The 13,738-nt window shown below is 39.6% G+C and overlaps 1 pseudogene; it reads right to left on the reverse strand.

Moving 5' to 3' along the window:
- Positions 1 to 251: 251 nt before the first annotated feature.
- On the reverse strand, positions 252 to 7,537 carry LOC149193910 (mitogen-activated protein kinase kinase kinase YODA-like; annotated as a pseudogene).
- Positions 7,538 to 13,738: the final 6,201 nt, after the last annotated feature.

Raw genomic sequence — 13,738 nt, forward strand, 5'->3', positions numbered from 1 at the left:
AATTTGACAACATCCATCCAAATATAGTAATATCATGATACATAATGATTCTCCATCAAATAAGTGTTGATAATTTTCAATATATACATAGAGTAACAAGATGATAATGATAATTTCATCATCATCATTAATCAAATCAACTAAATTTCAATGTATGATAACCAAATCAAATGTTTGATAGATATCAAAATTGTAAGTAAATTCATAACATCCATCTAAAAATAGGAATTTATAAGATCATCAAGATATTACTAGCTAACACCACCAACATCATATTCAAGATCATCCTCATGATCATTAACGTGATCATCATCTTGACCACCCCGGTCAGTTTCATCCACATCATCATCACCAATGCTATCACCATTACCATAATCATCACCACCACTATCACCATCATCATCATCGTCATCTCCTATATCTAATGTATGGTCGACATAGTCTAGATCATCATCTCCAGGGTCATTACCTATAGCATTCTTGAAAAGAAAATCAATATTACATGTTAGTATTAATTCCATAGCACAATGCATATTTTAGTTACAATGTTAACCATAAAATGAGTTAAGATACAATAACATATAATAATACTAAAAAATAAAATGAAAATTTGGTTTAAGATATATTGGAGATCCAGTGAATATTGTGCTTGTAATTCACATTAAGTAGTAGAAGAAATTTTTAATGAATATGAAGTAAGTACCCAATTTTTCTTCATATTCTATTGTGAATGTTTCTTATGATGTACATGCACCATTGGTAAATTAAAACTTACTAGAAGCTTTAGTTCAAATTACAATTGTAATTTGAAAGTGCATAATCTTGTTAATCACAAATTGTGAACATTTTTCACAATGGACTCACAACAGGAATTCACCACCATGTTTCATGTTATCATTATTGCATTAAGAATTAAGATGAAAATAATCACCCCATTCTTAATTTGAAAGGCAAACAATCGACCTCAACTTATACAATAAATTGGTAACTAATTCAGGTTATCATCAATCTCAACTAGCTTACACGATACAACAGTCTCAGCCTAGAGAAGTTGTAGGATATTTAAGAAAATATGTGCATGGAAATGCAGGTCACCAATAACACAAACCCTACATTAAAGAGTTAATCATGCTAAACACTACACTGTGCCACATATGAAAGGGTATATCATAGTTGTAGAGTACAAAACTATTTAAAAATGGTTTGTGAGTATTATCACAACTCCATCACAGAGATATCAGAAGATAACAACAAAAACAATTATTGAATATCTTGTATTGTAACTGTAACACCACCTCCTAAATTATTATTGTTATTATTGTTATAAGTTCAACAATGGTGAGGCTTTATCATGGTCATGGCATAGTTCTAATTCGAGTAGGTTTTGTTTTACACTTGGGTTACTCATTTAATTGTAACACCATTCCTTGAAGGACTTGATGTGTAAATTATGAAGATGACTCCCTACCCCATAACTATTGATGTTTTAAGTCATATGGTGATGAATATGTTAAATATATAGATGGTATATCACATACTAACAACCATCATACATATTTGTAACAAAGAGATTCTCGAATATTACAAAGCAATCCATATGATTTTACGAGGTGTACTCTATAACCTAAGTGAATTTTAATTTGTATTTGGTGTGGACAGATTTTATACAACCATATGGATATTTAGAATTCGCTTTTCTTTCCATTACAACTATTAATCACCTAGTTTTATTATAGGAAAAACCCTTTTGGCTTCATGTTGTAATGGTTCTTCTAGGATCATGATGATCCACCTAAGCAAGATGACTACCATTAACATAATTTTGAGATAATTCCTAGATGAACCATGTACAAAATGGTTTATCTGTCTATATTCAAAGACTATATGACTTCTATAAAGAAAATTAATTACATTCTTCTCTCTATGATGTTATACAAAGTCAAGTAAACAACAATAATGCATGCTATCCTAGATGAAAGACCAAAATTTACCAAGAACCAACCAAGATGCCTTTTCTAATAATAAATATCCTTCACTTCATCCTTCTTAGACTTCTTCTAAGGTTCTCCCATTTCATCGACTACATGAACTTCATTTCCTTTCTCTTTTCATTTTGTTGGCTTCGACAATCCCACTTATAGTCTCCAAACACATTTCACTTGGAGGCATTAAACCTTGTACATACATTTATTCTTGGAATTTCCAAACTTCCCTTTCTTCAGCTAGAAATGCTTGAGATTGCTCATTTGATCCAATGCCATATTTTACCTTGATCCTTGATTCTTCCAAAATGCATTGTGCCCCCAAATTATCAAAGGGAGTTGAATATTTCTTGGAGTAAATGCTTGTTGCAAAGCTGCTCCATTCTGGAGGCAATGCATTTAGTACACATATGATCACTTTAGAATCGGACATAGTTTCCCCAAGTCCTTGTAGATGGTCTCTTAATTGAGAGAATTTCATGAGAAAGGATGTCATATCCTCATCCTTTGATTTATTCATTTTATATAACTTATTTTGCAAAGAAATATTTTGTCCTGATGTGCTTATAGAGTAAAAATTCACTAGCTTTTCATACATAGCATTAGAAGTCTTCAAATTTTCAACAAATCGAACAATAGAATCTTTACTGGGTTCAACTATGATCATTTAAGCCCTTACTTCCCCTTTCTTGTATTTCACTTGTCCTTGTGTCTTTTCTTTGCTAGGTTCATTAATTTCCCTAGTAACATAATCCATTACTTCTTATTTTGTGAGACTCAAATCAGCCCTCTTCCTCCTTGCCAGATAATTTGATGCTCCTATGAGTTTGTTTCTCTCCTTGCAAAAAGAACCCATAAAACCTACAAATTCAGACATAATGTAATAATATGTTACTTACTTGAGATCAAGATTCTTCTTGATGATATCTTCAATCATTTTGATTCCTTCAATATCCTTGAAATATGTCCCCTAAATAGATCTTATTCCAGAGAGAGAGATCAACACTCTTCTTGAAGTCCACCTCTTAGATCTTCCTTTGATGCGAGCTTGATGTAGACTTTATCTCTTTGTAGAAACCCTCCTTCCTTGAGTCTTTTCTCAAATGTTTCTTCTTGAAAATCAACTTCTTCTTGAAGATATTCCTTTTCACCTTTTCCTTGACAAGTAACTTCTTCTAGTGTAGTTGCCTTTCATGTTCACCTTAGCTCTTATTCCATGTTAGAAAATGGAAAGTGGCAACTATTAAATTTATTTTCCTTTAACCTTTATATTTTCTTGTGAATCTTAATTATCTTCTTTAGTTAGATATTTTCATCAAACAATATCACGAACAATGACAACAACAATAGGGGACATAGATATTAGGATCTTAGACAAGGAAGAACCCCTCCAAAGGGAAAACCTAGAAACACTTCTCTTCTTAGAATCTGCTTCAAATGAGATACAAAGACCCAAACCCTAGACTAAGTCCACCTCCTAGTACCAATTCATCCCTTCCTTGAGTCCTTCCAAATTCTGCACCAACCAGCTTCAATACTGCAACTCACCCTACAACTTAAACCTTGTAATTTTAGCCTTGTAACTTCTTTACAAACCCTAATCCAGCCTCCTCCTAAGACCTTCCTAGAGAAAGGAAACTCTTCCTAAGTTCAAGTATTTCAAGGTAGAATATCCTTCCTTCTAGCTACAAGATACTGAACTTTGTCCTCATGTAATTTAGACCTGCAACTTTCGCCTCCTTTTGCAACACTAGAAACCATATATCTTCACATGTGTGAGAGAGATAGAGCTCAAAAACAAGATATTTCATCCTTCTAGCTTCTCCTAGACATCTACTGCTCCTTTTCCTACTTCCCAACTTCAAATTGAAATATCTCTTGATAGATCGAACTTGTGGAGTGAGTGAATGTTAAATGAGATCAAACCCCTTCTTTATATAGCCTTCACAAGGGGTCAAATTCCCTCCTTTAGGCTGACTTTTAGTTGTTAGGGCCAACTTATACTTTTGGAGTTTCTTGGACTTACTATACTCAAAATAATTCTTTTTACAATTACATTTTTCCTTAAAGGGTCTTATAAACATGATTTTGACTTCTTTGACTCATGACAATAAATCCTAATACCTAACAAACCCTAGAGGCATGAAGAACATGATTTTACTTAGAAGACCATCAATAATGAGCATGAAACCCATGTTTTAATAATACTATTTTTTCTTTTTATTTTCATGTTTGTTACATAGGATACATATTAAAATGAGTACAACAATTATGAATACCGAAACTAGTTACATTTCTCAACATAGATATACTCATGTTGAAATATATATTGAAAGCCTGGGCCTCAATTACTCTTTTGAAGGCTTAGTTTATGGTATGTTTCTCCTTGACATAACTAATTGTGGCTTAATCCAACTAAGAAGTACCTAGCTTACCCATTCACATACATCACATTGAACCAATTGACTTAGAACATCTTTTAGGTTGATATATAATTGGAAGCCTCCAAAGTGGTGAAATTTCACTAAAGAGTAGGATGTGGGGTGCTAAGGTGATAGTGGAAACCATCTCATTGATGTATATTAGTCTAGTTCTTGCCTTGTGAGGACTCTCAAAAGGCCTACTAGATTTTGAGGCAACAGTGGGGATAACAAATCAAAGTAGAGATGGGCTCAATAGAAAAGGCAGGAAAACAACTCAACTCAACCACATAGGATAGGTGGAATTTGTAGATAAATGCTACAATTTTGAGGATGAGGTGGTTGGTGAAACTTATAAGAAATAATTTCATTCACACATATGACTTAAAAAAAAAAATTGTTCACTAACAATAATGTTTCTATCCATAAGACCTTAAAAGTGTTTCTAATTTGGTCCCCATTAATAGGTAGAAGAACAACAAAAATAAATATTTTAATTACAAATAGGTAGAGGAACAAGAAAATAAATCTTTTGATGAGAAAACTTTACAGATGAGGAAATTACTGATGGATTGTAAGCATGTTATCTAATAAAACTCATGTGTTGTTATCTATGTAATTGGTTGCTCCTAAGTTTAGATGTCATTTCCTTATACATTATTAAGAAAAATTGGATTCCTAACCAAAAAAGATGAGTAGCCAAATATTTTGTGTCAATTATAAAAGATGGATACAAGACAAACTAGTGATGAACTTGGAACAAGTATTAAATTTTATTAATTTCCATGTTGTTATAATAGGCTACCATATTTAAGAAAGGTATTGTTAAAGGTAAATTTTCTTTAAAAGCAATATAAAATTTCTCTTATGTAAGTATTAAAACCAACATACCATTTCACTCCCATAGTACTGCACTATGTTTTTATGCCTGAGCCCACTAAGCAAGGATCCTGTCAAAGGAACGATGAAACATCTATCAATATTCATATAGACAATAGTGTTTGTTATATATATGTGAGACTACTTTCAAGGTCTTAAAAAGTAAAAAAGTCAAATTCACAGTTAAAGGTATCATTGCATAAATTTTAACTAGACAGTTACACTCGTTTCAAAATTTGAATGAGAGACTCTAAAAATAGTCATGCATAAGAAATTTTACCTGTGCTAACTGCTTTACACTTTCCATAGACTTTGGATCATCACCAAACAATGTAACTTCCCTCATCGCACACATTTTTCCAGTTTCACTACAAATATGGAAAAATAATTATGGGTGGAAAAAATAACAAAAAGTGGCTACACAACAACAATCTGGTTTCAAGGAAAAATATAGAACATCAATAAAAAAAAGTGCATTTACAAATCCATTTTACAAAGACTACACATCTTTATGATAAGACACATGTCGATTGTGAAAAATAACAACTTTGTTACAAAAAATACAATAAGCTAGCCATGCAATACAACAAAGGGTTAGGAAACCACTGACATTGGAAAAATCAAGTTGTACTAAGCATGTCATAGAAGTTCTCAAAAATATATGCTAGAATAGGCTTCCCAACATATGGGAATCCTTTTGCATAAATTATCATAGCATAGTAAAATCATGCATGTGTACCTGTTAAGGCCAACATAAACATGTACAAATGTCCCCCTTCCTAGAAGTTTTCCCTTCTTCCAGCGAGATCCAAGACTTGCATTATTGTCTTCCCTGCCAGGACTCCAGGGTACTTCAAATGATGTAGTAGGTGTTGAAGAGGAAATATCACAATGCAATGAATTAGAAATAGATAACAGTGGCAGAGGCAATCGGCGACAAGGGTGTTTCCTCTCTTCTAGCTAGCTAGCTAGAGATCTAGGAGATGATACACTAGCATGAGGGTGAAAAGGTGTGACTGCCCTACTCTAAACTCTTAAGATTGGACAACTTGTCATTATTGGACTAGGATTGGGAGAACATTCTAGGCTACCTCTACTCTGCTACCAAAATGGTTTCCCAATCAGACCTCCACCCATGGAATTATGACTTGAATTGTGACCAGAACTAGGACTTGAACAATGGCCTGAGCTAAAGAAAAATACCTCAGGAAAGGATTCAGCCACCTAGAAAGGACTACTGGGAGATTTCTCAGAACCATAAAACCTCATTTGACTTCTTGAAGGACTAGACATCAAACTGTCCAGCACATTCCCTAGTGCTCCATTAATTGGAATTTGCAGATGTGTTGGAGCATCTGTATTAAAGAATCCTCTTTTGGGTGAATATGAAAGATAATGATGACTAGAAAGAGGACTACCAAGCCTCCGTATATCATGTTTTGCACATTTAGTTCTAATCTTAGGAGATTTCCTTGCATGCATCACACTTAAGTTGCACATAGAAAAATGTTAGTGCAAACAAAAAAAATAGCACATTGAGAAATCATCTCGATCATCCTTATGAACAGTAGAGCATAATGTTTCTTCATCTAAAGAGTCAAGAATACAAGTGAAGAGCTGAAAAAAGGAAGATGCATGATAATGTGAATAAATGACCAGAGAAATAAACTAACTTAGACAAACTTACCTAGAACCTCCATAGCCATCAACAATCACTCTACCAGCAAGGCTTGGATCATAATGCTTATAATTAGCATGCCTTGGCCCACTGTCCTGCTACAACTCTATAGGTTCATCACTACCTACAGAGCTCACACTTGAAATAGATGTAGAAGATAAGCCTCCATCTACACCTGCAATATCCAACTTGTTCAATACTTGATCGGGTGAATGAAGTAAACATGGAGATGATCTCCCAGACCTATTCCTAGGAGTTTGAGTCAAACTGATCCCAGGTTTTGCACAACATAGATATGATGGTAGGGGAAGTGGCTGCTCATGTGGCCTTTCAACAAAACTCTGATAATGTGATACATAGGCAGAAGGAAAAGGTGATGCAGAGTCTATTCTAGGTCCTAAACCATTCTTTGAAGCTGTATCAAGACTGAAGTGCCTAGATGCTCCTGAATATTGAAATATTTCCTTTACTTCTGATGAGAATTTTAATTTTCGAAAATGAAGAGCAACAAGTAAGTTATCTTTACTTCCCTTCTTCTTCACTTCTTTAGAAGAGGATTTCCTCCACCATGATGGCATATTACCGACTTGAAAAACTACTAACCGAGTAGTTTCTAATGAAAGACATACTACACAAAGTAACAGCTTCCACAACCTGAGAATAACCCTATAATGGAAGAAGAAAAAACACGCTCTGCAAGAAGCAATTAGGGTTCCTCTGCAACCCGTGACGGCGCAGACTGTCGATCGAAGGACCTGTACCCATACCAAATCGAAGCTCTGAGCGGAAAAAGCACCAGAAACACGCTAGTCAGGCGCCATGGAGACAACGCAGGGGGGGCGTCAGGGCCCTCCCCAATGAAGCATGAGCAGGACAATGATTTCCTCTTTGGCTCGATCAATAGGGAGATTCTGAACAAAGGAGATACGCCACAGCAAGAGAATAAAAAGTCAGAAGATCCTCAAGGCCAAGCCAACGGCCTGCAGGACAAGGGGAAAAAAAACAAGGAGGAGGCGCCAAAGGTCACTTCAGCCACCTGCAAACCAGTAGCTGCTGAAAGGCCAAGAATCGAACTTCCAGGACACCTGATAAATGCCAGAATCGAGTTTATGAAAGAACACGCCATCATAGGGAAGTTCATAGGCTTCTGGCCTACGGAAAGAGCCCTATATGGATGGATTGCCGCCAAATGGAAACCAAAAGGGGATGTCCTGCTGCAATTAGGACCGAAGGGTTTCTTCACAGTTATCTTCTATTGTGTTGAAGACAAACTCAGAGTATTGGGAACAGGCCCTCACTTCTTCAATGCAGCGGGTCTGTACATGCGAGATTGGATACCTAGGTTCAACCCGGACAAGGAGGACCTAACCTGGGCACCAGTATGGATTCGAATGTATGGGCTTCCCGATGAATACTGGGACGAGGAAACCCTTAGGAAGATTGGAAATGGAGTGGGAGAATATATCAGAACGGCTGAAGAAACCAAAACACGCAGATTCATCTCATACGCCCGCATATGTGTTTTCATAAGGCTGAATGAAGCATTACCAGAATCGATAACACTCTCCCATTGGGATGAAGAATGGATCCAGCCCTTGGACTATGAGCATGTACCCTTCCGCTGCAGAAGATGCCATGCACTTGGTCACTTATTTAGGGATTGTCCTCTAAATGCCACAGATGCGTCTCAGAACCCCTCAGCCACATCCAATCAAGACGGGTTCATCAAAGCCCCCAGCAGAAGGCGCGCGCACAGAAAAACCACCAATGGGCAAAAGACACAGCAGAATAACACCAAAGGTCAAGCATCTAAGAATAGCTTTGAAATCTTAGCAAACTCCTCAGAGAATGAGCCCATGACATCGGAGCTCCGCCCTTCCCAGCCGTCTTCCTCTGCACCCCCTCCTCCGCCGCCATCCTCCCCCACCCGCAGGACCCCGGATACCTCCCCAGATTTTCCTGGGGGAGCTAAGAAAGTTTTGGCCGAAAAGGATCAGGAAATGGAAATGGGAAACATGATGGACCCGCCCTCCAGCACACATCCTTACGAGGAAGAAGGTAATCAAGTAAAACCGATGGAGGAAGAACCCGAGAGCATCGACTTGCAAGGCCTGAATATTCAAGAGCTGGAGTTAGCATGCAAAACAAACGCTTATGACAACATCTCTGAATCCCAACTCAACACTCTGGAGGTCGTCATTTCAAGAGCTTTTCAGCAGCAACAATTAGGGATCCAACCTGGAAGTCTATGGGATGGAAGCCAACCACCAAAAGAATCTAAGAAGCGAGGAAGAAAAACCGATCTACAAAGAACCATAGAGCTCGGGCGGCTCTTGCTAGACTCTGGAAGGTATGCGAAACTGACAAAGTATTACAAACCCACTGTTAATAGTGATCAATGAAGTTAGTCTCTTGGAATTTAAGAGGGCTCAACAGCCCAGAGAAACGTAGAATGCTGAAAAACATGTTTAGAATGGAGAAGCCACAAATCTGCTTCCTCCAGGAAACTAAATGCAACAGCAATACCATAGATAATATTCTCAAGAAGGCTTGGCCAGGCTGCCGCTCAATAGCAGTTGATGCTTCTGGAGCATCCGGGGGTTTAGCCATCGCATGGAATGAACAAGCAATAGAACTCTCAGATTACAATGCCTCCCATCATCTAATACAGGCGACTTTCCATATTCAGGGAACGAATGTTCATGGCAATCTCTCAAATGTGTACTTCCCACAGGACACTGGGAGTAAAATAGCTCTTCTCAACACTCTAGAGGCTCTGAATAACAACAGAAGGTTCCCTCTATGGATTATAGGGGGCGACTTCAACATGATTACGAAGCTAGAGGAAAAGAAAGGAGGGCGAAATAAGCTGGAGCAAGAAACCACCCACTTCAAGAACTTCATACAAAATGCCTCCCTCATAGATCTGCCATTCTGCAACGGTACGTTCACTTGGAGCAACCGCAGAGTGGGAAAGCATCACATCACCTCTAAGCTTGATTGCATCCTCATCTCGGACAACGCGATCCACCTGGGAGGAGACCTCACGGCAGCCATTCTCCAGCATGTGGGTTCGGACCATTGGCCAATATCCCTTCAATGGCAATGGCTGGGGGATCAAATGCGAAGACCCTTTCGCTTTGAAAGCTTTTGGCTCACACACCCTGAGTTCAAAGATTTAGTCAAATCCATTTGGACCTCCTTCGCTCCCCCAGAAGGATCCATGATGTATCAATTTCAGCAGAAACTCAGGTACCTTAAAGGCCACCTAAAGAGGTGGAACAGAGAAACCTTTGGGGACATATTCAAAGCCCAGCAATCCCTCAACAAAGAACTAGCAGACCTCCATCAGAAAATAATCACAGAAGGGCATACGGAAGGGACCTTAGAACAGGAAAGACGCCTCCACAGTCAAATCCAGGAAAGGCAGAAGCAGGAGGAGCTGTATTGGAAGCAAAAATCTCGAATAAAATGGCTAAAGGAAGGAGAACGCAACACGAAATTCTTCCATAGCACCACAATACAGAGAAGGATGCACAATAATATCCCTTTCATCCAGAAGCAAGGAGGAGAGAAGCTAGAAAAGCATGAAGAGATCGAAGCCGAGCTACGCAATCACTTCAATCAAATCCTACAGGAGCCCGAAGGAGACAGGAGAATCGCAATCGAAAAAATCACTAGCAATGTCCCCAGAATCGTCACGGAAGAACACAATGAACTCCTTCTCCATCCAGTAACGCCTCAGGAGGTCGATGAAGCCATGTTCCAGCTCAAAGAGGGAAAAGCACCGGGGCCTGACGGTTTCACGTCTACATTCTTTCACACATTTTGGGAGCTGATTAAACAAGAAGTATGGCAAATGGTGGACGAGTCGAGAGCCCTTCACTGGATGTTACCAGCTCTCAACACAACGTTTATAGCCTTGATCCCCAAGGAGAAGGAAGCAATCACGCCTGATAAATATAGACCGATTGCGCTATGTAATGTTATATACAAAGTGGTCTCCAAAGTAGTCGCTAACCGGCTGAAGCCTCTGCTACCGATGCTCATCTCCTAGGAACAATTCGGCTATGTGGAGGGTAGACAAATTATGGATGGCATATTCCTCACGCATGAAATCATTCACTCCCTCAAACAATCCAAAAAGGCAGGTATGCTTCTCAAACTCGATCTTTCAAAAGCCTTCGATAAACTCAGCTGGACCTTTATACAGCAAATGTTAAAAGATTTTGGTTTCAATGCAATGTGGATTCGATGGGTTATGAGTCTAATAAACTCATCTCAATTCTCCATCCTTGTAAATGGCTTCCCTTCCAAGCCATTCAAACCCTCAAGAGGAATTAGGCAAGGGGACCCTCTTTCTCCCTTCCTTTTTGTACTCATGGCAGAAGGACTAGGTCGTCATATCAAGAAAGCTCTCCAATCCCACCAGCTCAAAGGTATCTCTGTTCACAGTACCCCAGCCACTTCACATCAGCAATTTGTCGATGACACTATGCTTTTTGGCTACCCTTCAGCCCAGGAAGTTGCCCGCCTCAAATCCTTACTTTCTGACTTTGCTGAAGCTTCAGGCACGGATGTAAATTGTTCCAAATCGCAGATCTTCTTTTTCCATACGCCTCCCCCTGTAAAATCTGCCATTGTTCGCTTACTTGGAATCCCGAGCGCCTCCCTCCCCTCAAAGTACCTTGGAGCCCCCCTTACAGCCTCTGCTCTCAAGCACTCTGCCTGGCGCTCTCTCATAGAGAAATTGGAATCCCGTCTCAGCTCATGGACGTATAGATCTCTCAATCTAGCCAGCAGAGTTGTGCTCATTAAATCCGTGCTTCAAGCCATGCCGCTATATTTATTTTCTATTCTTGCAGCGCCCAAATGGGCCTTGAAGAGAATAAGACAGCTTCAACGCAGCTTTCTATGGGGAGGAACAGCTACCAATAAGAAATGGGCCCTAGTCAAATGGCCAACAGTTTGCCAACCAAAAGAAAAAGGAGGCATTGGGTTACGGGATCCGGAGCACAGTAATGCAATCATGTGTGCTAAAATCTGGTGGCAATGGATCACGAACCCGGAAAAGCCATGGGCCAAGCTCTGGACAGCTAAGTATGCAAACAATAGGCCCCAGGAGGAGCTCATCCGTTTCATTCCATGGGAAAATGGCTCGCTTGTTTGGAATGCAGCCAAACAGCACTATCACTTAATACAACAACACAGCTTCTGGGAAGTAAGAAATGGGCAAACAGCAAGGTTCTGGACAGATGCTTGGAATCAGATGCCAAAGCTCTATCACACCCTCCACATATCCATGGAACACGTCAAACAGGAACAGCAGCAGGAAAAGATACACTACTACTGGAGACCAGTAATGGACAATGGATTCAGGAAATGGAATCCTGGAACTCAATGGGCAGTCACCACTGATTTGCAGAACACAGGGGTTTTAGGAAGGGAGCTGGACAAAAGAAGAATACGACACAATGAGGAGGCCGACATACTAAGATGGGGATATCGCCCAAAAGGGGATTTCACCACCTCAGAAGCTTATAAAATTCTCTGCAACAACAATACTCACCCAGACCCCATATGGACCAAAATATGGAACTTCGGTTCATGGCCCAAGATCTCATACTTTTTATGGCTGGTCGGTCACAAAAAAATCCTTACATGGGATAAACTGAGAAGAAGGAACTTTCATGGTCCTTCGCGATGCCCCAACTGTGCCCATAATGAAGAAACACTTCATCATCTATTGGATACATGCCCTCTAGCAAGTCAACTTTGGGAAAAGGCGGGCTTTAGATGCCAAAGAAGGTGCAGAACACACAACGATATTATTGAATCCCTCAGGCACTGGACACAGAACCCGTACAAGAGTGCTCTCCTCAATGGCTTATGGAATCTTTTACCAGGCCTCATAGCATGGAGCATCTGGAAAGAAAGGAATAAGAGGATCTTTAAAAATCAAAGCACGCAGATAGAGGAGGTTTGGACAAAACTTTGTGGGAATCTAGGCGAAACTCTGAACCTCCACTCATGGACAAAGGAAGATTTCCCCACGCTGGATAATGAGATCGGTATACTCAGTAATTGGCATCTAAACATCTCTCATCCCCAACAGAGGATAAATGCTAACGCCCGCAGTGACTCAAGCACAGATACCTGGAACGCCCCACCAAAACACTCTTATAAGCTCAATTTTGATGGAGCTTCCAAGGGAAATCCTGGAAGAGCAGGCTATGGAGGTATCCTTAGAAATCATGAAGGCACACCTCTGAAGATATTTTTGGGATCCCTGGGATGGGATTCAAACAATTCAGCAGAAATCGAAGGACTATGGCAAGGACTCCTACTAGCTTAAACTCTCCAACTGCATCCCTTGATTGTGGAAGGAGACTCCCAAATCCTCATAAACATGGCCAAGAGATTGCAAAATGGCTCTCATGCGAAAAGAATCATAAACAGTTGGCGACTAGCAGCACGCCTTGAAGCAATTGAATTAGCCCTTCGCAGTGACAGGGTAATCTCTTTTTCCCACACAAAAAGAGATGGCAACAAAGTCGCTGACCTTCTTGCCAACATAGGGGCTGAACACAACCATACTCTTCTCATTGGCAGCCCGACAGAGATCTTAGATAATGCTCAAGCCCAGGAGCTGAACAAGCTAATCCAAAATGATAGTGCTCTCCCGGATGCGGGTGCCACGTCTGGAGAAGGCAGTACGCCACATGGTGTACATGGGCGGGCTTGAGTTTAAGCCGCTCCTTAAATGCTCCACGCCGCCC

The sequence above is a fragment of the Pinus tabuliformis genome, chromosome 2_2, assembly GCF_031772625.1.
Source record: "Pinus tabuliformis cultivar Carrire ecotype Pingquan chromosome 2_2, CPIR1, whole genome shotgun sequence".
Classification (NCBI taxonomy): domain Eukaryota; kingdom Viridiplantae; phylum Streptophyta; class Pinopsida; order Pinales; family Pinaceae; genus Pinus; species Pinus tabuliformis.